Here is a 26472-nt window from a genome sequence, read left to right on the forward strand (position 1 = left end):
GACTTATTTGAAATTTCATTATTGTCATTAGTTGGACTAAGCCAATCAGGGTAGATAACTATGGACTGATTTTATGTCATATTACCTCCCTTTATTTCAAATTAAAATGGGTATATCTCCGTAACTAATGAAGATACTGATCTGAAATTTCATTTATGTCAACAGATTTATTTGGCAGATCCTTCTTTTGTTCACTTACAATAATTTTTTTTTAATTACTTCCTTTTACATTACTATAAATAGCTTATTTTTAGTAACTTTTTTATTATTGGCCATAGGGAAAAACCGAGACCACTTTTCTGTGGTACAACATCAATGGTACCTCCAATTTTTAGGTGTATTTTGACATATCTGTACCTTGTAAGAATTTTTTTTCTTTTTGGTTAAATTTCTTCTCTTTGTTGTTCCTGTCCTTTGTGGACTTAGATATTTTTTCTGAGGACCTTCTTGTCCTCAAGTGCAATGATAACAGGTGAGCGATATAGGGCCATCATGGCCCTCTTTATTGACCTTGTCTGCACAATAGTAGCTTTATTTATGATTTGATTTTAATCAAACTTGCAGAAAGCTTGTGTCACCGTAAGATCTCGGTTCCTTTCTTGAACTGACCAGATTCCATAGTGGGTTCCAAAGTTATGGCCCCTGAAAGGTCGAATATTAGCTTTTTTGACCTTGTCTGCACAAAAGCAGCTTCATTTATGATTTGATTTTAACCAAACTTGCACACAACTTGTATCACCGTAAGATCTCGATTTCTTTCTTGAACTGGCCAGATTCCATTATGGGTTCCAGAGTTATGGCCCCTGAAAGGTCCAAAATTAGCTATTTTGGCTTTTGCAGCCATATAGAGACTTCATTTATGATTTGATTTGATACAAACTTCCAAAATATCTTCAACAACAATAAATCTTGGATTCCATGACGAATCAGATCCAGTCGTAGGTTTCAGAGATATTTTATATCTGATTACCTCCCTTGATTGTAATCAAAATGGATTTATATCAGTAAGTCCTTACTTGAAATTTCATTATTGTCATTAGTTGGACTGAAACAATCAGGGTAGATAACTATGGATTAATCCTATGTCAAATTACCTCCCTTTATTTCAAATTAAAATGGGTATATCTCTGTAACTAATGAAGATACTGATCTGAAATTTCATTTATGTCAACAAATTTATTTGGAAGATCCTTCTTTTGTTCACTTACAATAATTTTTTTAATTACTTCCCTTTTACGTTACTATAAATAGCTTATTTTTAGTAACTTTTTTACTATTGGCCGTAGGGAAAAACCGAGGCCACTTTTCTGTGGTACATCATGGATAGTACCTCCAATTTTTAGGTGTATTTTGACATATCTGTACCTTGTAATAATTTTTATGTCTCCCACCACAGAGTGGTGTGGGAGACATATTTATTTACTGCAGTCTGTTTGTGTGTGTGTGTGTGTCTGTGTGTCTGTCTGTCACAAAGCTTGTCCGCACTCTAAATCAAACATTTCTCATCCGATCTTCACCAAACTTCAACAAAATGTGTCTACCAATAAGTGCTCGGCCAAGTTCGATAACTAGCCAAATCGGCCTAGGCACTTCGGAATTATGGCCCTTGAATTACCAAAATCACTCAGATTTCTTGTGCAGCCTTACCGCTAAACCGACGCCTATACAACCAGTTGTATCGGGGTCCTTTTGGTGTCAAGAAAGCGTATGCACATGTGGATTAAGTAAACAGTATATAAAGACTGACTTACTATTTAGATGGTTAGGCAGTTGTTGGAGACATGCGCTTTTCTCAAAAGTATCTCTATTTTTTTTTCTTTTTTGTTATATTTCTTCCCTTTGTTGTTCCTGTACTTTGGACTTAGATATTTTTTTTCTGAGGACCTTCTTGTCCTCAAGTGCAATGATAACAGGTGAGTGATATAGGGCCATTATGGGCCTCTTGTTAGTGTATCTCTTATATTAGAGATTTTTATATTTACCTCATCCCTCATACTGGGTACATATAGGAGAGATCGTGTTTGTATACAAATCCGTTGTATATTCTATTTTTAGAACTGATAAGACAAAGATCGGGTGGGTAGACGCCGAGCGTCCATGTTTTTCTGTTAACAGTGATGTTTTTCTAACGGCTTAAACTTTCTTAAAACACAAATGATATCAATAATTCTTTGATCAATGGAAAGGATATAAAACAAGCAATTTATTGATAACTTTTAAATATTATTTTGATATAAAATGAATTAATTATGAACGCTTAACTTACAGTGTTTTTTTAGCTCACATGTCACAAAGTGACAGTGTGAGCTTTTGTGATCGCGCAGCGTCCATCGTCCGTCCGTGCGTGCGTCCGTGCGTAAACTTTTGCTTGTGACCTCTCTAGAGGTCACATTTTTCATGGGATCTTTATGAAAGTTGGTCAGAATGTTCATCTTGATGATATCTAGGTCAAGTTCGAAACTGGGTCACGTGTGGTCAAAAACTAGGTCAGTAGGTCTAAAAATAGAAAAACCTTGTGACCTCTCTAGAGGCCATATTTTTCAAAGATCTTCATGAAAATTGGTCAGAATGTTCACCTTGATGATATCTAGGTCAAGTTCGAAACTGGGTCACGTGCCTTCAAAAACTAGGTCAGTAGGTCAAATAATAGAAAAACCTTGTGACCTCTCTAGAGGCCATTTTTTTCATGGGATCTGTATGAAGATTGGTCTGAATGTTCACCTTGATGATATCTAGGCCAAGTTCGAAACTGGGTCAGCTGCGATCAAAAAACTAGGTCAGTAGGTCTAAAAATAGAAAAACCTTGTGACCTCTCTAGAGGCCATATTTTTCACAAGATCTTCATGAAAATTGGTCTGAATGTTCATCTTGATGATATCTAGGCCAAGTTTGAAACTGGGTCATGTGCCTTCAAAAACTAGATCAGTAGGTCAAATAATAGAAAAACCTTGTGACTTCTCTAGAGGCCATATTTTTCATGGGATCTGTATGAAAGTTGGTCTGAATGTTCATCTTGATGATATCTAGGTCAAGTTTGAAACTGGGTCAGCTGCGGTCAAAAACTAGGTCATTAGGTCTAAAAATAGAAAAACCTTGTGACCTGTCTAGAGGCCATACTTGTGAATGGATCTTCATGAAAATTGGTCAGAATGTTCACCTTGATGATATCTAGGTCAAGTTTGAAACTGGGTCACATGCCATCAATAACTAGGTCAGTAGGTCAAATAATGAAAAAACCTTGTGATCTCTCTGGAGGCCATGTTTTTCATGGGATCTGTATGAAGGTTGGTCTGAATGTTCATCTTTATGATATCTAGGTCAGGTTCAAAACTGGGTCACATGAGCTCAAAAACTAGGTCACTATTTCAAAAAATAGAAAAAAAACGACGTCATACTCGGTTCAAAACTGGGTCATGTTGGGACAGGTGAGCGATTCAGGACCATCATGGTCCTCTTGTCTAAAAGTTTGGAGCATCGCTACGCCGCTATTAGAATCATGTCATTTAAAACGGTTATTCATTTTCAAAAGATATTTGATAGAAAAATTGAAAATCGTGGCATTTCAAAATTTTTTAAATTTTTTAAAAAATCCAAAATAACGAAAAATTATTAAAATTAAAATCCGATCCAATACGCAAACGATGTAAAAACTTTTTGTTTTGCCACCCCCAATAAACAGGTGTTGTGCATGAGGTCAGGGCGATCTCTCCTTAACAGTATTACTTAAATATGCCTGGAACCCCAGGATGAAGAAAACCCCAAAAGACGAGTAATTTTTTTTTTTTAAGTTTTAAAATTTTTTTTTTTACGTTTTTTTTTCTAAGTATTTTTAAAATTTCTTATGGTTGTGGTTCCATTTTCTGGACGGACCATATGGTGGGGGTATAAGTCACTCCTGTGACAGTTATAGTTTTTATTGAAAAAGCCTGATAACTGTGAATCTTTTTTTACGGGGTGTACAAAATCTCCAAAAGTATGACATAATTATGGCACATGTCCTGGATTTTTTTGGGATCAAGGAGGGTCAAAAATTCAGTATATGACCTGAAACCTATAAAAAACCTTCTTTGTTTTTTGATGATATAACTGGGCAGCCGGTTGATGCTTGTCTTGTCCCAGACTTTTGTGATGAAGGTAACAATTTTGTTATGCCTCTTGTTTAGACTTAAAAATATTTCAACTACATTTAGTTTGTGAATTTAGTAACATCATAGCAAGATGGAATGGACAGTACATATTGTCAGGGGTTTCAGTGTGATATTATGTTTTTTGGGTTTTTGCCCCACTTTGGGTCATTTTCCAAAAGTTAAGCGCATTGTACCATGTGTTTTCAATGTCCCACGTTTCTCCAAAAATTTTAAAAAGTTTGCTGCCAATAATTTACATCAAATGGACATGTTCATGTTGTCAGGACTTCATGTTTTATTATTTCAGAGATGCCCCTTTTTATATGTCCAAAAGGACGTATTATGATAGACCGGGTCGTCTGTCTGTAAGCAATTTAATATCTGCTCAATAACTTAAGAATGCTTCAAGCTGATAGAACATGCTTATGGGCAATTTATGGCCCCCCCCTGTCATTTGGGTAGTGGGTCAAAGGTCAAGGTCACGTGACTGTAGACTAAAGCACAGGTTTTCTGTTGTTAGCAATTTTGTTTTTGCTCAGTAACTTCAGAAGCTTTTGGGTTCTATCATCTAAATACTTTTTTTTGGGGAACATTATTTTTTTCCCCGTTTTGATTTTGGATCGCGGGGGTCAAGAAAAAGTCCAGGGGCTTTAAATAAAAAGCCATTTAATCAGTATTTTGGGAGAACCCCTTTTCTTTACTATCCTCGACTTTCGCAGGCTTTTATTGACATTGGCGTGCATCACCATTTTTAAAAAATTCATTTGAGTAAAAAGTCAAGGTCATAAGGGGCCCTTTTTTGTTAGTCAGCGGGAAATTTTGGGGGGGGTTTTTTTGTGCGGTTATTAAAAGGGGGATTATTTTGGGCGAAATTTAGTCTTTTAAAAAAGTTTTTTTTAAAGAAAAACTTTTCATATACATTTTTTTTTTGGGCCCCACAACTTCTTTATTCATTGAAAAAATTTAACCCTCTTTTGATATACTTTAGGGTTGAGTTTTTATTAAAAATTTGCCCAAACTTAGTGTGACTTGAAAGAATCGATTTTTTAGTAGTTATTTTAAAAATTGTTATTGATAAAACACATTGTGATAATGGGGAGGGGGATAAGGGAAAAACAGGGCCCCTTGGTTGCAAAGTGCCCCATGTGCTTAATTATCTTTTAAAAAAAATACCCCATTTTAAAATTAGCCCTTTACTTTTAGGATCCCTTGGGGAAATTTTTTTTTTAGATAAATTGCCCGGGTTTTCCGGTTTCGTTTCCCTTTTTGGAAAATGGGAAAAGGGGAATTTTTTGGGAAAGGGAGAGTTTTCTTTTTTATGGTTCTAGTTTTATCCTTTAAAGAGCAAGCAAAAAATGTCTTTGATGACTTTTAAATTTTAGGGTATAGAGGTTAGTTGGGTAAATTTTTTTTAAAATTTAAAAGACTTAAATTTTTTAAATTTTAAATTTTCTTTCCATTTTTTTTTACTGGAAATGCAAACAGAAAATCTGCATACTTTTTAAAATGTTTGCTTTTTGGTTTTTTTTATATTTTTATCAAATAAAAAATTAAAAGTACCCTCTATGACTAAATCAGTGTGTATTTTAAAAAAAACTTTAATTGATTGAAAAGAAATTTGACAAAAATTTTAAAAAAAAGTGAAGGTTTTTGAAAGGTAATACATTATTTTTTTTTCTGATTTTTGTAAAAAAGTTAGCTATCTGCTTTTCCCCTAAAGATGTAAAAATTTAAAGAAAAAATTGTTTTGGTGCAATGTTCACTAGGGGTCAGCCCTTCAAAAGCCGCAAAAAGGAAAATGAAGTATGTTGATAAGTGGTTTTAACTGCAATAGGGAAAATTTGAAATGAAAATTTGCTATAAAACTTTTTATAAAAAAAAATTGTAGGGGTAAAACTTTCCCACCGTTGTTTTCAGACCTATTCGGGAAACGTATAAGCCCTCAACAGGGGTTTAGGTTTTTTTTTAATTTTAAAACTTTTAAAAATTTTAAAATTCCTTTAAATTTTAAAAAATTAAATATTTAAATGTAAACCCAAAAATATAACCTTGTTTTTGGGTTTTCTTTAAAAAAATTTTAAAGTCTTACTTAAAAAAAAGGACTGTTCAATTTTTTAATTTTAGACTTACGAAACCACCCAGGTTGACAAGAAAACAAATTGGTAAAAAAATTTAGTTGTTTGAGGAAAGGTGTTTTTAAAAATTCCAAAAAAATAATTTCCCAAATAAAAAACCCCAAAAATTTTAAATTTTTAAAATTTGGTTTCCCAAAATGCATAAGGGAAAAAAAGGGTGACACTAAAAATTTTAAATAAATTTTTTGCCGCGCCAGGGAAAAAAACACAAAACAGTGCTTTTCCCGCCTGCATCCGTGCATTCGGGTCCAGTTTTTTAACTAACGGTTTTTGAAAATTGAAATGACTTTAAAAGGAAAATCTTTGGGGATCCAAATTTTAACTGGGTTTAAACCCTCTGTTTTTTTATAGGGGAAGTGGAAACGGTTGTATTTGACAAATGTCCCAAAATTTTAAAAAATTTGGGTTCCCATCTTTGAGATAATTATGTTGTAAAACGGAACCTCCCGTTTTTGAGGCCTTAAAAGTTAAGTGCAGACAAGCAGGGTTTTGTTCAGTATGAAAAACAATCCCCCTAATTTTTTCTCGTATTTTTCGATAGTACGGCGGGAGAAAAGGGTTTAATCTTTTGATTTCCTTTGAATCCCCGCTTTATTTTCGGCTTAAAAAGCTTAGCTGGAACAGGGTATATATGGTATTTTAGAAAAACCAGCTCTGATGTTGCCCTGGTTAGTTTTAAAACGGGTGGTGCATGGTATATATCTGGAAGTGACTGGGGTCCGAAAACCGGCCTCTAGATAAACCCGTGGGGGGCAGGCTAGGGGTCGGAAAATTTTTTAAAAATTTCTGAAAAGGGTAAAAAATTTGTTTAAAAGAAGATATCGGAACAAATTTTTAAAAATCTTTAAAAAGGAAGGGTTGTTTTTAAAAAAATTTTTTTTTTTAAACATGGTTAGTCACGGAAAATTTGGTTTATTTATTTTTTTTTACTCAGGGGAAAAAAATACATCCCAAAATTTTCGAAAAAAAATTAATATCCCATGTATATCTTGTATTTGTTTCCAGTGTAGAGTCTATAAGGAAATTTTGCGGGTTTAAACGTTATGATTAGTTGTCAAAAAGTTTTTATTAGTTTGTTTTTTTTAAATTTTTTATAAAATATACTCAGCGTCAATTTAAAAGTTACCACTTTTAATGGCCCTTATATTTTAAAAATGACTGGGGGCTGTGTTAAAAGTATTAAAAGGGGTTAAAATTTTTGCGCAGCTGAGTCGTTTTGGTTTTTAAAAATTTTTTTAAATTCGATTAAATCCATTTGAAGGCCCCGGGCCCCGGGAAGGGGTGCAGTGCAAAAATGTCTTTTTCCCCAGCAATGTCGACCTGTAACCAAATTTTTTTTAAACTTTAATCCTTTTTAAACGCACTTTAAAAAATTTGGGCGAAAAGAATTTCAAAGGAAACGTTAAAAAAAAGAATATCCTTGCAAAAAAATGCCACGTTTAAGGCCCGTTCCAAACCCCCCATTAGGCCCTTGGGATGGGGTTTACGGCCCAATTTATGTCGCGAAAGTGAAGTCGTATAAAGTGTTTCCCCCTGACAGTTTATGAAAAGGGTTTTGGAGACATGATTCCGGAAAGGGCTATGAAATAAAGGGCCGCGCACAGAATTATAAATGCTTCTGTTTTTTTTTTGGTTACCCAACCCTCTAAACATTAAAAACCCAAAGAAAAAAAATACCCGGGAAAAAAACTTTTTTTAAAACGGGCAACCAATTTTTTATAGATAAAAAATATGTTGCCTTTTTAAATTTTCAGTTTTCTATTGATTTTCGCCTCTAGCATGTCCTGGTTATTGCTAGTGGTCCGGTAACAGGCCTCTTGACTCCCGGGTTTTTGTTGTTGGGTAAACCGGGCCCCCCGCTACTTCCAGAAAATCATTTCTATAGTTCCACCCTGCCTTTCCAAAAACCCTTGTGTGTTTTTGTTATATCAGCTGGGGCTTGTAAAAAAAATCAAAAAGTGCAGTTTTCCCTGCCCAAAAATGTTTTGTGTTTGGGTTTTGTAGCAAAAAAGCTTTTGCACGGTCCATATAGGTTCTATAAATAACCATGCCCTACTGTTATCATGGTTTTGTTAAAAAAGCGGGAGAACATAGTATTTATCGCACTATCGTTAAGATGACCCCAAAATTAAATTATAGTTCAAATTGAACAGATTAATACGGATTTTTGAGTATTTTTCCCTAAACTTTTTTCTTGGTTTTTTAAAATGAAGCATTGGGAATTATCCCCAAAAAAAAAAAAAAACCCCCCCCATTGTTTTTTATGACCCCAAAAAGTTTAAATTTTCAACAGCTTTTGCCCGGGTTATTTTTGCGTTTTAAAAAATAAAAAATTTCCCCCCCCAAAACTATTGTCACGGTATGGTAACAAAAAAGCTGGAGTGATATTATTCCGTACTTAGGTTTTAAACCCTTTAAATTTTACCTTTGTCGTGGTATGGTAGGAACAGCAGGAGCGCCCCTATATAAAGGTTTTTTCAGTAAAAAGATAAACCCTGGGCCCTTTTTTGTCAAGGGTTTTTGGTTTAACCCAAAAGGAAGGGGCAATTGGTAAAATATCAGTTTACAGAAATTTAACATGTTTTGGCGTTGTTGTGGTTCGTACCCCAAAAGTGGGGCCCTGGAAAAAAATAATAAATACTATGTAAAACCATTGTCCCAAATGATGTCTGGTTTGGGGAAACAAACCCGTTTGGGAAGCCCTTTGGGAATAAATTGTTTTTACAGATTTACCAAGTTTCTGGCTGTTTTGTGGTTCGTTAAACAAACTGGGGATGACGGTAAAAATTGATATATAATTTCTTCCCCAATTTCCCCCGAAAAGTTGGAAAAGGGTTTTTGGTAACAACCTTGAAGGGGGCCTAGTTTTAAAAATCCAAAAATAAATTTCAGATGGAAAATTTTTTCTGGGGTGTTGTTGTCTTTCGATTATATATGGTCTTTTAGATAACCCTGCCCTAATGTTGTTTAAAGGTTTTTGGGAACAACCCGGAAAAAGCATGTTTTAAAATTTTTGTATTACAAAAGGAAAATGGTTTTTGGGCTTTTTTGTTGTGGGTTTAGAACAAAAAGGGGGAAACATGGTTTAAAAATGGCTACTTTTAGATAACCTGCCCTAACTGTTGTCTTTGGGTTTTGGGAAAAATTTAGGGGAAAAGCATGGGATATATCAGTATTAAAGACGGGGCCCGGGGTTGGCCCTTTTTTTTTGGTTCCGTAACCCAAAAGTGGGGGGGCATGGTAAAAAAAAGATACTTTTGATAAAACATGCCCCAAAAGTTTTTCATGGTTTGGTAAAAAAGAGGAAGAGCTGGTATTTTTCAGTTTTTACCAAAAATGGCCCTATTTGGTGTTGTTGTTGGGTTTAGTAAAAACAGTGGGGCATGGGTTTAAAAATGGAGTACTATTGATATCCCTGCCCCAGTGTTGTCATGGTTTGGTAAACAACAGGGGGAGCATGGGGGATATTTTCAGTAATTTCGTTGGGCCCCTGTTCCGGGCTGTTGTTGGGGTTCGTAAAACGTGGGAGCCCTGGTAAATATGGATTTTTAAAAAACCATGCCCCAAAAAGTTGTAAAGTTTAGGTAACCCTTTAGGTTAAAAAAACGGTATTTTATCAAAATTTTTACAGAAAAGGACCATGTTCCGGCTGTTTTGGGTTCATAAACAACTGCTGGAAACCCGGGAAAAAATAGAGTATTTATAGATTTTGCATGGGCCCTTAAAAATTGTCAAAAGGTTTTTGGTTTCCAAAAAGGGGGAAATCTTTTGGTATTTCAGTATTACAGATGGGCCTGTTCTGGTGTTTTTGGGTTTGGGTTTTTAAAACAACAGTGGGGGGGCATGGGAAATTATGAGTAATATAGATTTCCTTTTCCCCAGGGGGGGGGTGGGTTTTTCCCGGGTTTTTGGGAACACAAAGGGAAAAAGTTTTGGTTTTTTATCAGTATTTCAGAGGATTTACCATTGTTTGGGTGGTTGTTATGGTTCCCGTAAAAAACAATTTGGGGCCCCTGGTTTTTAAAAAAGATACTATAGATAAAACCCGCCCCAAACTGTTGTTATATTTTGGTAACTCAGGTAGGCATGGGGTTTTTAAACAGTTTTCAGATTAAAATATTTGGCTGTTTTTTTTTGGTTCCTATAATAATGTTTGGGGGTTTACGGGAAAAATGAGTTTTTTATAAAGGAAAGCCCTAACTGTGTCATGGGTTTTTTACCAACCGGAAGGCATGGTTTTTATTTTCAGTTTTTACAAGGGTTTGGGCCCTGTTCGGCTCTTTTTGTTTTTTCCAAGTAAAAAACCCGGGGGGTTTAAAGGGTTTAAAAATAAAGAAATTCGTATGATATCCATGCCCGGTTTTTGTCATTTTGGTTTTAAAAAAGGAAAAAGCCAAAGGTATATATAGTATTAATTTTTTGACCCGGGTTGGTGTTGTTTTTGGGAAAAAGTTTAAACAAAAGTTTGGAGATTTGGGAAATAGTGAAATTTAAAATTAAAACCCCTTGCCCCAAATGTTGTATTTTGGGGTTTTTACCCAGGAAGGGGCTTGGTTTTTCTATCAGTATTACAGTGAAAATTTTTCTGGCTGTTTGTTACGGTTTCCGGGAACAACAGTGGGGGGGCATGGCAAAATTTTTTTTTTTTATTTTGTTTCTATAGATAACCAAAGCCCCAAATGTTGTCATTGGGGTTTGGGTTTAAAAACAGGAAGGAAACCTTGGGTAAAAATATTCAGTATTCAGATTTTTATGTTCTGGTTGTTGTTGGGTTTTTGTAACAGGGGGGAGAAAGGTAATAAGGGGATTTAGTTTTCCAGTCCCAAAATTTTGTCATGGTTTTTTTAACAAAGGAAGAGCATTTGGATATATACAGTTTTAAGGATGACCTTTTTTGGTGTTTTTGTGGGTTTTTTTTAAAAAAACTGCTGGGTCACGGTAAATATTGGGTCTATAGATAAGCAAAGCCCCGCTGGTTTCCATGGTTTGGTTAAAAAAGGAAGGGCTTTGGTTTTTTATTTAGTATTACAAAATGGACCCGGGTTTTGGTGTTTTTTATGGTTCAGTAAAAAACAAGGGGGGGATGGTAAAATTTTGGGGTTCCCACCCTTTTAACCAAAGCCCGGGCTGTTGTTTATTTTTTGGTAACAAAGGAAAAAGGAAAGCATGGTTATATATCGGGTTTTTCAGATGACCATGTTTGGTTTTTTTTTTGGTTCAGTAACAAAAAAGTGGGAGCCCTGGTAAATATGGGTAATTTAGATAGCCCTGGCCCCAAATGTTGTCATGGTTTGATAACAAAAGGGGGGGGTGGGTTTTTAATTTAGTAAATTTAAAAGACAAAGTTCTGGCTGTTGTTATGGTTCAGTAACAAAAATTTGGGGAATTTGGGAAAAATTTGTACTATAGTATCCATTTTCCCCCGCTGTTGCCATGGTTTTGGGAAAAACAGGAAGGCATTGGGATATTTAGTTTACAGATGACCATGCTTAGCTGTTGTTGTGGTTCAGTAAAAAACCCTGGGAGTATGGTAAAATATGAAATACTTTAAAAAAACCATGCCCCAAAAAGTGTCATGGTTTGGGGATCAAAAGGAAAAAGCTTGGGGAAATATCGTATTAAAAGTGGGCCTTGGGTTTGGCTGTTGGTTATGGTTCAAATTTAAAAAAGTGGGGGGCATGGAAAATTTTGATTTTATAGATAACCCTGTCCCAAATTTGTCTGCTTTGGTTAAAATCAGGAAGGGGGCATGGTATATATCAGGATTCAGATTCCCTGTTTGGCTGGGGTTTTGGGTTTTAACAAAATGCTGGATCACGGTAATTTTGAGTATTTTTAGATAAAAAAGGGCCCCAACTGTTTTCAGGGGGTTTTGGTTTCCCAAAGGAAGAGCTGGTAATTTCAGTATTAAGTTTTAGATGTTCTTGGGGTGTGTTGGGGTTCGATAAAAAAATGTGGAGAAAGGAAAAAAAAAGAGTAATATAGATAACCCTGCCCCAACTGGGTTTTCATTGTTTGATAACAAGGAAGAGCCTGGTTTATATCTTTAGTACAGTGAATATGTTTTGGCTGTTTTGTTTGTGGTTTTATATATATTTTGTTCTATTGAAAAAATGCTTTTAACTATTTTCAAAGTTTGATGACAACAGTGGAGCATTGTAATAAAAAAGTTTTAAGTTTACCATGACCACCGTAGCAGCAGTGGAAAAATGGTTCCACGGGGTAATATAAAATTTAACCCTGCGCGACTCTTTTTGTGGGTTTTATAAAAAAACAAACCTTTCGTAGTTATGGTTCGGTTACCTAACTTAACAAGAAAAAATTACTTTAAAAATATTTTTAAAACCTATTTTTTTTTTTAAACCTTCCAAAAATTTTTTTTTTAATTTAAAAAAAAATATTTTACCTTTTAAAAAAAATTTTAAAAAAAAACACTCAAATTTTCAAATTTTTAAAAACAAAACATTTTAATAATTTAAAAACCCATTTCTCTTTTTTTTTTCAAACCCAATCTACATTTAAAAAATTATACAAATAAAAAAACCCCCTTTCCCCAAAAAACCCCCCAAATACAATTTATTCAAAAAAACCCCGGTTTCTTTGGTTTAAAAAAAATTTAAAAACCCAAAAAAAACATTCAAATTTAATTCCCCCAAACCCTTTTTTAAAAAAACAAAAATTAAAAAAAATCCCCAAAAATTTTTCCCCCTTTAAAATTTTTTTAAACCCTAAACCAACCCCTTTAAACCCCAAACCAATTAAAAAAATTCTTTTAAAATTTTTTACTTAACAACCATTCAACCCCTTTTTAACCCGGGCAATTCCCCCCCTTCCCCATTTTTTCCCCCAAAAATTAAAAAAACCCCCCCCAAAAATTTCACCCCAAAATACAAACACCTTAAAAAGGGTTTTTTAAAGTACATTTTAAAACCCTCCTTTTTTTTACCCAAAAACAAAAAATCCCTTTTATTTATATAAATTTGGCCATTCCTTTTCTTTTAACCCCAAATTTATTACCCCCAATTTTCCATTCATCTTAATTTAAAAAATACAATTTTTCTCCCTTTTTTACACCATGGCCAACATCTATTTTACCCTTAAAAAAAAATTAAAAAACCCCTTCCCCCCCTTTTTACACAACCCCTTTTCAACAAAAATTTTTTAATTTTCCTATATACATTAAAAAACCATTCAAAAAAATTTTAAAAACCTACCAAAACAAAAACCGGGGGCCCTTTTTTTTTCAATTTTTGTACTAAAACAACCCTTTCATTTTTTAACCCAAAACCCTTTCCAAAATTGGGGGGCCCTTTTTTTTTAAAATACAAAAACCCCCCATGCTTATCTTTGTTACCGGTTTCCCCTGCCAAAAACCCACATTTACCCCTTTTTCCATAATTAACCCCAATTTTTAGTTTTTCACCCCCATTCCCCCGCCGGGGCCCCTTTATATAAATTTTTTTACTGTACAGGCCCTTCTCTACTGTTTTAACCCAAACCCCGACAATAGTTTTGGGCCTTGGGAAAAAAATAGTACTAATAAGCCATGGGTCTAGTTGTTGTTTCATAATGAGAAAAGTTGGGAAAAAGGTTTCTAAAAGGGAAATTAGGGAGGGGCCATGCTGTTCGGGTTTTTGGTGCCAAAACAAAAACCCCAGTGTTTTTATAATACTAATTTCCCGACCCCAAAGCTTAGGGTGGTTTTAACACAAACCCCCACAACAGGTTTGGGGGCCTTGGGTTTTCGTAAGTAATAAAACAAAATGAATTTTTCCCCGGGTATTGTTACCGGACCATGGCCACAAATCAGCCTGTTTACCCATAGTTTTGTACGACCCTGCCCCCAACAGTTTTTTACAAATCATGGCAACAGTTTGGGTTGAAATTTTTATAGTACTGGGCGGGCCTGCTTTTACCCCCGTTGTAACACAGTCTTTTACAATTTAATTTTGGGGTCTGGGGATCTTAAAATTTGATACGGGCCCTGTGGGGGCTGTTGTAACACAAACCCTGGGCAAAAGTTTGGGCATGGTTTTCTAAAATATGATAAAACAATTTCTCCCCGCTGTTGTAAAAAAAAAACTTTTGAACGCATTTGGGGGTTGGGTTTTATTTGTACAGGTACAGATTTTATGCTCTAGCTGTTGTTACAAACCATTTGAATAGTTTTGGGGCCCTTTTTATTACATTTTTGTTTCAGACCTGTGGGAAATGTTGTAAAAAAGGGGCCTTTCAACAGCTGGGGGGGCTGGGTTTTTCTTAGAAATGTACAGGGCCATGCTCTGGCTGTTGTTACACAACCATTTACAAAAAGTTTGGGGGCCCGTTTATCCATAGTACTTTAAAACAGACCATGTCCTTTTTGTTGTTAAAGATCCCTAAAAAAAACCCGGGGGATTTTGTCTTATGCACCCGATATAGACCTTTCTTAGATGTGTTTTTCCCGGGCATTTACAAAGGGGGAGCTTTTTTATGTATGTACTGATACAGACCATGCTCCGCTGTTGTTACACAAAACCCTGACAAAAGTTGGGGCCTGTTTTTTCATGTACTAATTTCAGGGGCCTGGGTCCATTCGTTGTTACCCATCCATAAAAAAACAGCCGGGGGCATTTTATTTAAAGCACTGATTTAAAACCCCTGTCTAGCTGGGTGTTTCCCCCCCGGAGCCTAAAACAAAAGCAGGGGCTTTTTTAGGGTTTTGTATGATACATATTATACTCCAGCGTTGTAACAACTTAACCAATTGTTGGTGCCCGTTTTTTTATATTTTAATAAAGGGGCCCCCTGCTCTTTGCTGTTATTACAAAAACCATGACATAAATTAGGGTCGTTATGTTATTTTGATACGATTATGCCGGCTGTTGGTTTCCAGGGCCTTACCCCCAGTTAGAAACATGTTTACCTTTTTTAAAACTTTTACAAAAACTTGGGTCCAATGTTGTTACCCAACCATAGCAACAGTTGGGGGCTTGTTATTATAGTATTGATGCAGGAAAAAGCTGCAGCTGTTGGGAAAACCAAAACCCTGGGCAACTTTGGGATTGGTTATCTAAAAAAAAATGATGCCGACCTAGATGTAGCCTGGTTTTTAAATTTTTTTTCTGTTTCAGGGGCCCTCTCTAACTGTTTTTTACGGTCAAGCAACAAACCCCAGGGGATTTTTCATCTTTGGAAAGATATAGACTAAGTTCTAGCTTTTGCTACCGGACAATGACAAAAGAGGTGAGCAGGTTTTTTTTTATTGTATTTATACAGGGGCCATGTCTAGCTGTTGTTACAGAACCATGGAATAGTTTTGGCCCTTTTTCATTTTTGATACCCGAACCCTGCTGTTGCGGGTTTTAACCGGACCATGGGGCAAAAAAGCCGGAGATGTTACATTAAAATTTAGGACAGACAATGCTCAAGTTTTGTTACACAACCATGACAAAAATTTTGGGGCTTTTGTTTTATTTTTAATACAGGGGCCCCCGGCCCCCCCTTGTTGTTTCCCCCCCCCCGGTCCCTGGACCCCCCAAAACCCGGGTGCCCTGTTATTAAATTTTTTAATGATATAGGGGACTTCCCTGCCCCCGTTGCCCCCCCTTAACCCCCGGGCAATGACAACAGCCGGAAAACCCCGGGGTATTGGTTTTTATGATTTATCCCCAATTTCTCCGGGTGTTGTAACACAACAATGACAACAGTTGGGGTCTGGGGTTTTCTAAAGTACTGAATAAAGGGCCATGCTCGGCTGTTGTTACCCGGGCGTGGGCCAAAAGTCGGCCGCATGTGTATCTTTGTAATGATGCCGGGGCTTTGCTCTTTGCTGTTGCTAAAACCCGGGCAATTTACAGCAGCCCGGGGCAGGTTTATCTATTGTGATGTACCGACCATGCTCTAGCTGTTTTTAACAAACCATAAAAAACAGTTGGGGGCCAGTTTATCGATGTACTAAAACGATTATTCTCCCGGGTATTTTTACCGGTCCTTGGCCCCGGGCCCGAAACTTTTACATGTAGTATCTACGGGCCATGCCCTAACTGGTTTAAAAAAATCCCTGAAAAAAGGGTTTGGGGGCTGATTATTATAGTTTTGATACAGACCATGCGGGAAACTTTTGTAAAATCAAACCCTGACAAAAAGTTGGGGTTGGTTAAACTAAAGTTTTGATGCAGGGCTTTTATGTACCGGTTTTTTTAACACAACCCTGACAATAATTTTGGGGGTTTGGGGATCTAAAAATACTGATACAGACCATGATGTAAACTGCTTTGTAAAAACCCAAACCCTGAAAAAAGTGTGGGCAGGGGTTTTTTGGGGTTTCTGTTACAGGGCAATGTTCCAGCTGTTTTTAAACAATCATGGAAAAAAGTTGGGGGCCTGGTTATATTTTGTACAGTTACAGATCATGTCTAGCTGTTTTTTACCAACCCATTTACAAAGTTGGAGCCTTGTTTCTATAGTACTGATACAAAAACCAAAGCTCTTTGTTGTAAAAAAACCATGACAAAAAGCTGGGGCATTTTATCTATTTTATGATTTAACTTACTCCGCTGTCGTAACACAACCTTGAAAACAGGGTTTGGGGCCCGGGGTTTTCTTTAGGGACTGTTTCCCGGGCCCCTGGGTTGCTGTTGCTACCGGTCAATGGGCAAAAAGCCGGAACAAGTTTTTTCAAATTTTTCTGGGTTCAGACCTGTGTAGCGGGTTTTAACACAACCCTAAAAAAAGTTTGAGGGTTTGTATCTATAGTACTTTTTTCGGGCCATGGGTTAAATTTTGGTTTCACAACCTTGGAAAAAAACAGGTTTAGGCCTTGTTTTCTATAGTATTATACACACCTGCTCTAAAATGTTTTTTAAAACAATCAAAGACAACTTTTGGGCCTGGTTTTCTTTAGTACTTTTACAGACATACTTTAGTGTTGTTACCGGACCATGACCCTTCGTTGGGCCTTTTTATCTGTATTTATAATACAGATTTTGTTGACCATGACAAAAAGGGGGTGCCTGGCCCAAAGTAATTTCAGGAAAAATACAAAAAAACGTTTGTAGAAAAAAATGGGTGCAAATTTTGATTTTAAATTTGCACAAATTAACTTTTTGGGTTTTACCATTCGAATAGCAAATAATATTTCAAATGGTTGCCCTGTCGTAGAAGGGGAAATTTTGAGGGCCTTAAACTTCTTTTATATGGGCAAAAAATTAAAGCAGCCCTTTCAATGTATGGGTTTCCCCAAAAAGTAAACTTTTGTTTCCGGGGTTTTTTGCCTCGTTTTTTGGCTTTAAAGGGTGCTCCCTGAGGGGGTTTTGTCACTGGGTGAGAAAAAAAAAGTAAAAGCGTGGGCCAGGGGCTCGAACACGGGTCCTTTCGCTTACAGGGCGAATCTTTTGACAGGCACCGTCCCTTAAAATATTTAATCCACTCCCAAAAAATAGTTTTAATTTTTTTGAAAAGGGGAAATTTATTTTTTCGTTAGTTATCACCCAAAGGGGCATTTACTGTGAAAAGGGTGGGAATAACTTTTAAAAACGGTTTTGTAAGATTAGAATTTTAATCAAAAAAAACATCCCCAATTTGGTTTGAAAGGGGGAGCGGTGGTCTTAGGGGATAAGGTGTCGTCCGCTCAATCCAGGGGTCGTGGGTTCGAGCCACATTGGGGTCACGACCATGACTTCTCATATGACACCAGTACTGGTTTTTCCAGGAAGCGGACTCGAGAGTGGTTCCAATTAGCTTGAAGCTTTCATCACAATCGAGCTAAAACAAATTAGTATTTACTAATTAGGTTTAGGAAATACATGCTGTTTTCCTTCCTCTGAAGTGCATGTCTAACTAACAATTTTAACTTGAAAGCATGATATCTACAAAAGGAAACACTAAGTTACAGGGAGTTTTGTTGCATATGTTTTATATTGAAACATTATTTTGAATGTTTGCTGGCGATTTTTGTTTATTTGTATATCGGGTCTACTTGCTTTACACGAATTAGATATTTTGAACCATACCTCAAAACTTTCTATTTCAATGTAATTAATTATTTTGAACAAAATTGCTTTAAAACGTGGCAGTTTCATGGGTAAGTGTAACCTATGTATATAAGAAAAAATATACGAATTCAAATTGCACTAACCACTTCCAGTTAAATTTAAAACTACTACATCTTTTATTTCATCCGCAGACGTGTCCATTGATAGTTTTCAAGGCCAAAATAAACGGAATAAATGAGACATATCAGGTAATAATCATTTTGTTGTATGTTACATAACGTTGACAACCCTGCTAAGTCATACTGTACGGTAGGATACGTCACAATATGGAACTTAAATGATATGTAAATATTGGAATTTCCGACATCTATAAAAGTAACTAATTGACGCATGCGCATTTTGCAACCATGCGCGGCCTGTTGTCGTTATCCCTCTCCCGATCTAATGCAACACCATTATTTCTACCAAACCATGCAAGTATAAATTATGTATTTTTAATAAGGAGATATTTGACGGACACCGACCGCAGCTGACATCGGGGATCATCATCAAGTCTGCGTCTTGCGTTGTGTGAACAAGTTGTTCAAAATGAAATACATGTACTTATTGTAATTATGATTTTAAATGTGCTGATAAATTCTTTGAATCAAAATGATTTAGCATTAAAAGTTTTGACAAAAGTGCTCTTCGATGTGTCGCATTCGAAAATATTGTAATTTGTTATTAAGACTGTAAACCGTTCTTCTGGTGCAAGATTTTAATATTATTATTGCAGAATATAGGGTAATGTCCTTGCAACACACTTTTACACAATGCTCTTTATTTGCTTAGTCGACCCGTTTTGAATCGTCCTGTTAAAATGATATGTCTGTATATTTTGTATATTCCATTCATTTCTAAACTATTTCTTTAAATAGTTATTGTTTCATCTGTTTTAATTATTCTGTTAACAGGTGCGACAATTTTATACAGGTGGCATGTTACTTCTTCTAATTCCCTTCGAAGTTTACTGAGACAGTTGATGATTCATCATATATAGAAAACGCTCCCTTGTCCGCAATTCGTGCATTGCATTATGGTATAGCTGTTGTATGTTCTATTTATAGAACACGGGAGTGTGCTATTAAATAAACTTACAGTAGATGACATTTGCTAAGATCTTAGTGGGGAGTATGTCTATTTAATCTCCACTCAATTAACACTAATAATTTCCAGTCATTGACACTTAGTTGATATTTGCTGATTTCCTCAGATCTGAATTCCTTTTTTATTGCTTTATTTTCCATTTTTTCACATCTTACACTGACATTATTTATGCACAATTAAATTCTGATTATGTACAACACTTGCAATACATTCATAATTATATATTAAACACATAAAATATATACTATATACTGTAAATGGAATTGTATTATATACATTATAGTTGAAATGTTTGTCTATATACATGACTAAACAATATCTCCCATTAATATTTATGCCCCCCTTTGAAAAAGGAGGGGTATATTGTTTTGCAGATGTCGGTCGGTCGGACTGTCGGTCGGTCGGTCGGTCTGAATGTAGACCAATCCGTTTCCGGATGATAACTCAAGAACGCTTGGGCCTAGGATCATGAAAATTGATAGGGAGGTTGGTCATCACCAGCAGATGACCCCTATTGATTTTGAGGTCTGTATGTCAAAGGTCAAGGTCACAGTGACCCTGAATAGTAAAACGGTTTCCGGATGATAACTCAAGAACACTTGGGCCTAGGATCATGAAAGTTGATAGGGAGGTTGATAATGACCAGCAGATGACCCCTATTGATTTTGAGGTCAGTATGTTAAAGGTCTAGGTCACAGTGACCCTGAACAGTAAAACGGTTTCCGGATGATAACTCAAGAACACTTGGGCCTAGGATCATGGAAGTTGATAGGGAGGTTGGTAATGACCAGCAGATGACCCCTATTGATTTTAAGGTCAGTATGTTAAAGGTCAAGGTCACAGTGACCCTGAACAGTAAAACGGTTTCCGGATGATAACTCAAGAATGCTTAGGCCTAGGGTCACGAAAGTTGATAGGGAGGTTGGTAATGAGCAGCAGATGACCCCTATTGATTTTGAGGTCAGTATGTCGAAGGTCAAGGTCACAGTGACCAGGAACAGTAAAATGGTTTCCAGGCAATAACTCAAGAACGCTTGGGCCTAGTGTCAGGAAAATTGATATTTAGGTTGGCCATGACCAGCAGATGACCCCTATTGATTTTGAGGTCATTAGGTCAACGGTCAAGGTTACATTGGCCAGGAACAGTTAAATGGTTTCTGATCTTCTTGTCCAAAACCATAGGGCCTAGGGCTTTGATATTTGGTATGTAGCAAAATCTAGTGGTCCTCTACCAAGATTGTTCAGATTATTTCCCTGGGGTCAAATATGGCCCCACCCCTAGGGTCACATGGTTTATATAGACTTATATAGGAAAAAACTTTGAAAAACTTCTTGTCCAAAACCACAGGGCCTAGGGCTTTGATATTTTGTATATGACATCATCTAGTGGTCCTCTACTAAGATTATTCAAATTATTCCCCTAGGGTCAGATATGGCTCCGCTGTGGGGGTCACATGGTTTACATATATAGGGAAAAACTTTGAAAATCTTCTTGTCCAAACCACAAAGACTATGGCTTTGGTAATATGTAATGTAGCATCATTTAGTGGTTCTCTACCAAGTTTGTTCAAGTTATCCCTCTCGGGTCAAATATGGCCCCGCCCCAGAGGTCATATGGTTCATATAGACTTATACAGGGAAAATCTTAGAATCTTCATGTCCATAACTTACATCATTCAAATTTGGACCACATGTGTAGTTTTGAGTGGCAAGATGAACCTTGACATGAGTTGACCTTGATCTTGACCTAGTGACCTACTTTCACATTTCTGTACCTACAGCCTTCAAATTTGGATCACATGCATAGGTTTGTGTACTGAAAAAAAGTTTGACCTTGTTATTGACGTAGTGACCTACTTTCACATTTTTGAAGGTACAGGCTTCAAATTTGGACCACATGCATAGTTTTTTGTTCCAAAATAAAATTTGACCTTGATTTTGACCTAGTGACCTACTTTCACATTTCTCAAGCTACAGCCTTCAAATTTGAACCACAAGCTTAGTTTTGTGTACTGAAATGAACTTTGATCTTGAGATTGACCTAGTGACCTACTTTCACATTTCTGAAGGTACAGGCTTCAAATTTGGACCACTTGCATAGTTTTGTGTTCCGAAATGGAATTTGTGTTTACAGTGAGCATATAATTTCTGTTCCTTGTGCAATTACTGAATGCATCAAGGGGGGCATTTCGTGTTCGACGAGCTCTTGTTACATTTAACACTTCCTTGATTTGTTTATTGTTTTAATTTTTTTGTACTTTTTATTAAATTAAAAAAAAAATCAACAGCTACTATTTACAAATCACAAAATTCATACAAATTTCATTCATATGCAAGTAGTTCAGTTTGACACCTGACCAAATGTTTCTTTGAAAAGCTATTAGATTGCCTGAACAAAAACTATAATAAATAAATGTATATATATACAAATAAATGAATAGATATAGAGTCTGCTGACATTCACGATTTGAGTCCCCATTTTGTCGGCTTGTTAGGTATTTACTGTTTCAGCAAAAACCGGCCTTTGAAACCAATCATTGCTTCATCATCTGACAGATTACGACTTGGATGGGTAATATCACTCTTGAAATTTCTGTTATACATGTGTATAAGTGGCTGGACTTTGAATAACCTGTCGCGATATTGTCAGTCGGATCAGGCTGATCACAGTTATTTGAGATGATTTTTTCAACTTACACCAACGTTGAATAGGCATAATTTTGGTAAAACCCTCTACTCGAAAGCTGTCATTGGAGCTCCAGAAATCTTCCAGCTGTTACCATGCTTTTCTTATTCTTTCATATCTTGATATATACACAAAATATTTTCATACTTGCCATTTTTTCAGACGGTCAGTAAGGGAGATTTGCCTCAACAGGGCTTTTTTTAAGGGAGATTTGGGTAAAAATAAGGGAGACTTTTATTTGCTCATTTTTACGCGCTAAATAGCCGTTTTCATGAAAAAATGATCAAGTTTTCTATATTGAATTGATGAGTGGAGCCAACAGTTGTGTAAAGAATGCATGATTATTACTTACAGCACTTTAATTAATCCAAGGAAATTCAGAATTCCATAGAAGTTTGAACCAGGAACTTTGTTTTTGCTTTATGTGTTGATGCTTCTGCATCTGGAGAGAGTGATCTTTTTGACATTTTTAAGCATTCAGTACTCAAAAGATTGCGGACATATCATGTCCAAACAGTCTTTTAAGGGCAGTCATTTCTTTTCAGAAATGAAGTGTTAAAACAAAAATGAAAGTTGTTCTACTGCTGGATTGTCCATATTTAGATTAAAACTACATGTATTTAAACTGAGAATTCTTCTCCCGTTAATTATTGCAACATGACAAATGGCAGTCTTCGGGCAGTATGAATTGCAATTTATTTCATAAAATTCACTTATCCGAATTCATGTTTGTCCGAAATTCTTTGTAGTCTGACATTAACTCGCCAATTTTTGTTAAATTGTTGTTGATTTTTTGCATGTTGTGCAAGTATTTAAATTGAGAAGCATAAACTCGGTGTTAGCACTAACCTGTCTCATCTTCTGATGGCTAGATAAATATTGAGGTCAGCGAAAACGAAAGTACACTTTGGCAGATGGCGGTAAAATGATGTAATTTTAAGACTGGTTTACATATTGTTTTGAAAACTACAGATCAGCGACTTTGATGTTATTGAATCAGTCTAAAATCTCGAATGCACATGTTTACAATTGCCTACGGGTAAGATTAAATGGTTAATTGTTTGCAGATGATGACAGTAGGTGGAAAGCTAATTAATGCCTCAGGCGTGTATCTCCCGATAAACAAGCTGGGTAATATAGACAACTATCAAAATTATGTGTGAAGAGTATTTCCGGGCTACTTGATATTGAATTTCAAGTATTTTCTAAAGGTCTACATTGGGTCTGAGATATGGTTTTTCGACAGAGAACTTTTTTTCTGAATTTATTTTTTTACGGGAAGTTTTCATGTCCCGGCGGGAGACCGGGAGATATACTGAAAATACGGGAGAAAAAGGCTCCCGGCGGGAGATATGGCATTCTTATAATATTTTCAATCCAGTTTCCTTTAAACAACATCTCCTCCTTAACCACCAGGCCAATTTTGATGAAACTTCACAGGAATGTTCCTTGGATGGTCTTCTTTAAGAATTGTTCACAGAATTGAATTCCGTACTAAATTCTAGTTGCCATGGTAACCAAAAGGAATTTTTAAAAAAATCTTCCACACAGGTCCTAGGGCTTTGATATTTGGTATGTAGCATCATCTAGTGGTCCTCTACCAAGATTGTTCAAATTATTCCCCTAAAATTCAGATTATACCACTGAGATTATGTTACAAGCCATGTACAAAACCACATGACCTAAAACTTTTATATTTGGTATGTAGTAGTTCTTTGCTCAAATCATGACCCTGGGGTCAGTATATGCCATGCCGGAGGGGTCCCTTATTTTACATTGACTTATATAGGAAAAATTTATTATCAACATATGAAGTTGTGTACCCACACCCGGTCACCCCAACTGCCTTGGTCACCCTCCTCCTCCCTCCACCCCACCCCACAATTTTTTTTTCATTTTTTAGCTCGACTATACGAAGTATGGAGAGCTATCCTACTCGACCCGGTGTCGGCGGCCTAATCTGCATCCACACTTTGGTTAAAGTTTTGATGCGCTTTCTCTTTATCTTTGTTATTACTTGATGGATTTACTTCAAACTTAAAATAGTTGTTCCTCATCATCACCCACATCATATGCACTCTTGTACCAATATTTCATGAATTATTCCCCCTTTTTACTTATAAATTCAGGTTAAAGTTTTGATGCACTTTCACTATTTCTCAGTTGTTACTGAATGGATTTGATTCAAATTTAAAATGGTTGTTCCACCTTATCACCCACATCATTTGTCACAAGGTCTATAATGCTTGCACCAATTTTTCATAAATTATGCCCCCTTTTAATTAGAATTAAAGGTTAATTTTGATGCATTTTCACTTTTTCTCAGTTATTATTACAAAATGGATTTGATTCAACATGACACACGGTGCATCACTCTTGCACCAGTATTTCATGAATTATGCCCCCTTTTGCTTAGACTTATACTTATTTAATGTTTTGATACATTTGATCCTTATCTCTCTTATTACTTAATACTTTTGACACAGACTCAAGTTGAGTCATTAAATATTAATATTTATTAACATGTAAAGTTGTATCCTCCCCAACCTCACTCACTCCTCCACCAGAGTCACCCTCACAACCCTTATCATGCACGCTCCTCACCCGTAACAGTTATGTCTCCCACCACACAGTGGTGTGGGAGACATATTGATTTACTCCAGTCTGTGTGTGTGTGTTTGTGTCTGTGTGTGTGTCTGTCACAAAGCTTGTCCGCACTCTAAGTCGAACATTTCTCATCCAATTTTCACCAAACTTGAACAAAATGTGTTTGACCATAAGAGCTCAGCCAAGTTCGATAACTAGCCAAATCGGTCCAGGCGTCTTGGAGTTATGGCCCTTGAATTACCAAAAATCGGCCTTTTTACTCTTGTCCACACTCTAATTCAAACATTTCTCATCTGATCTTCACCAAACTTGAACAAAATGTGTTTGACCATGAGACCTCAGCCAAGTTCGATAACTAGCCAAATCGGTCCAGGCATTTTGGAGTTACGGCCCTTGAATTATCGAAAAATTGGCAGTTTTACTCTTGTCCGCACTCTAAGTCGAACATTTCTCATCCGATCTTCACCAAACTTGAACAAAATGTGTTTGACCATGAGACCTCAGCCAGGTTTGATAACTAGCCAAATCGGTGTAGGCATTTTGGAGTTACGGCCCTTGAATTACCGAAAAATCCGCCTTTTTACTCTTGTCCGCTCTCTAAATCCAACATTTCTCATCCGATTTTCACTAAATTTGAACAAAATGCGTTTGGCCATAACACCTCAGCCAAGTTCGATAACTAGCCAAATCCACCCAAGCACTTTTGATTTATGGCCCTTGAATTACTGATTGGATCCACTCATCCGGACCATATAATTGGATCCACTCTTCTAAACCATCTAAAGAAACTAGACATTTTACATAGGGGCAGTTGTGGGAGACATGCGCTTTTCTCAAAAGCATCTCTAGTTTTTTTTTTCATTTTTAGCTCACCTGAGCAATGCTCAGGTGAGTTATTGTGATCGCTCAATGTTCGGCGTCCGTTGCCTGTCTGTCAGTCTGTCGTCTGTCTGTCTGTCAACATTTAGCTTGTGTATGCGGTAGAGACTGTATTTTTCAACTGGTCTTCGTGAATTTTTGTCAGAATGATTGCCTTGATGAAATCTAGGCAAAGTTCGAAAGTGGGTCATCTGGGGTCAAAAACTAGGTCACTAGGTCAAATCAAAGAAAATCCTTGTGTAAGCGATAGAGGCTGTATTTTTCAACTGATCTTCATGAAATTTTGTCAGAATGATAACCTTGATGAAATCTAGGAGAATTTTCAAAATGGGTCATCTTGGTTCAAAAAGTAGGTCACTAGGTGAAATCAATGAAAAACATTGTGTATGCAATAGAGGCCGTATTGTTCAATTGATCTTCAAGAAATTTGGTCAGAATGATTACCTTGATGAAATCTAGATCAAGTTTGAACATGGGTCACCTTGGGCTAAAAACTAGGTCACTAGGTCAAATCAAAGAAAATCCTTGTGTAAGCGATAGAGGCTGTATTTTTCAACTGATCTTCATGAAATTTTGTCAGAATGATAACCTTGATGAAATCTAGGAGAATTTTCAAAATGGGTCATCTTGGTTCAAAAACTAGGTCACTAGGTCAAATCAATGAAAAACATTGTGTATGCGATAGAGGCTGTATTGTTCAATTGATCTTCATGAAATTTGGTCAGAATGATTACCTTGATGAAATCTAGATCAAGTTTGAACATGGGTCACCTTGGGCTAAAAACTAGGTCACTAGGTCAAATCAAAGAAAAACCTTGTGTATGCAATAGAAACTGTATTTTACAATTGATCTTCCTGACATTTTATCAGAATGATTGCCTTGATGAAATCTAGGCCAAGTTTGAAAGTGGTTCATC

At 36.2% G+C, this 26472-nt stretch overlaps 1 protein-coding gene across 1 annotated transcript in view; it reads left to right on the forward strand.

Annotated features, from left to right (window-relative positions):
* The first annotated feature begins 4079 nt into the window (after window positions 1-4079).
* LOC123530115 (uncharacterized) overlaps window positions 4080-26472 on the forward strand; it is a 379601-nt gene continuing 357208 nt past the window's right edge. The window contains exon 1 of the mRNA XM_053517535.1: window positions 4080-4134. The gene's annotated coding sequence lies outside the window, so the exon portion shown is untranslated. The remainder of the gene's footprint in view (window positions 4135-26472) is intronic.

This window comes from Mercenaria mercenaria, chromosome 1 (assembly GCF_021730395.1).
Source record: "Mercenaria mercenaria strain notata chromosome 1, MADL_Memer_1, whole genome shotgun sequence".
In the NCBI taxonomy this organism is placed as follows: Eukaryota; Metazoa; Mollusca; class Bivalvia; order Venerida; family Veneridae; genus Mercenaria; species Mercenaria mercenaria.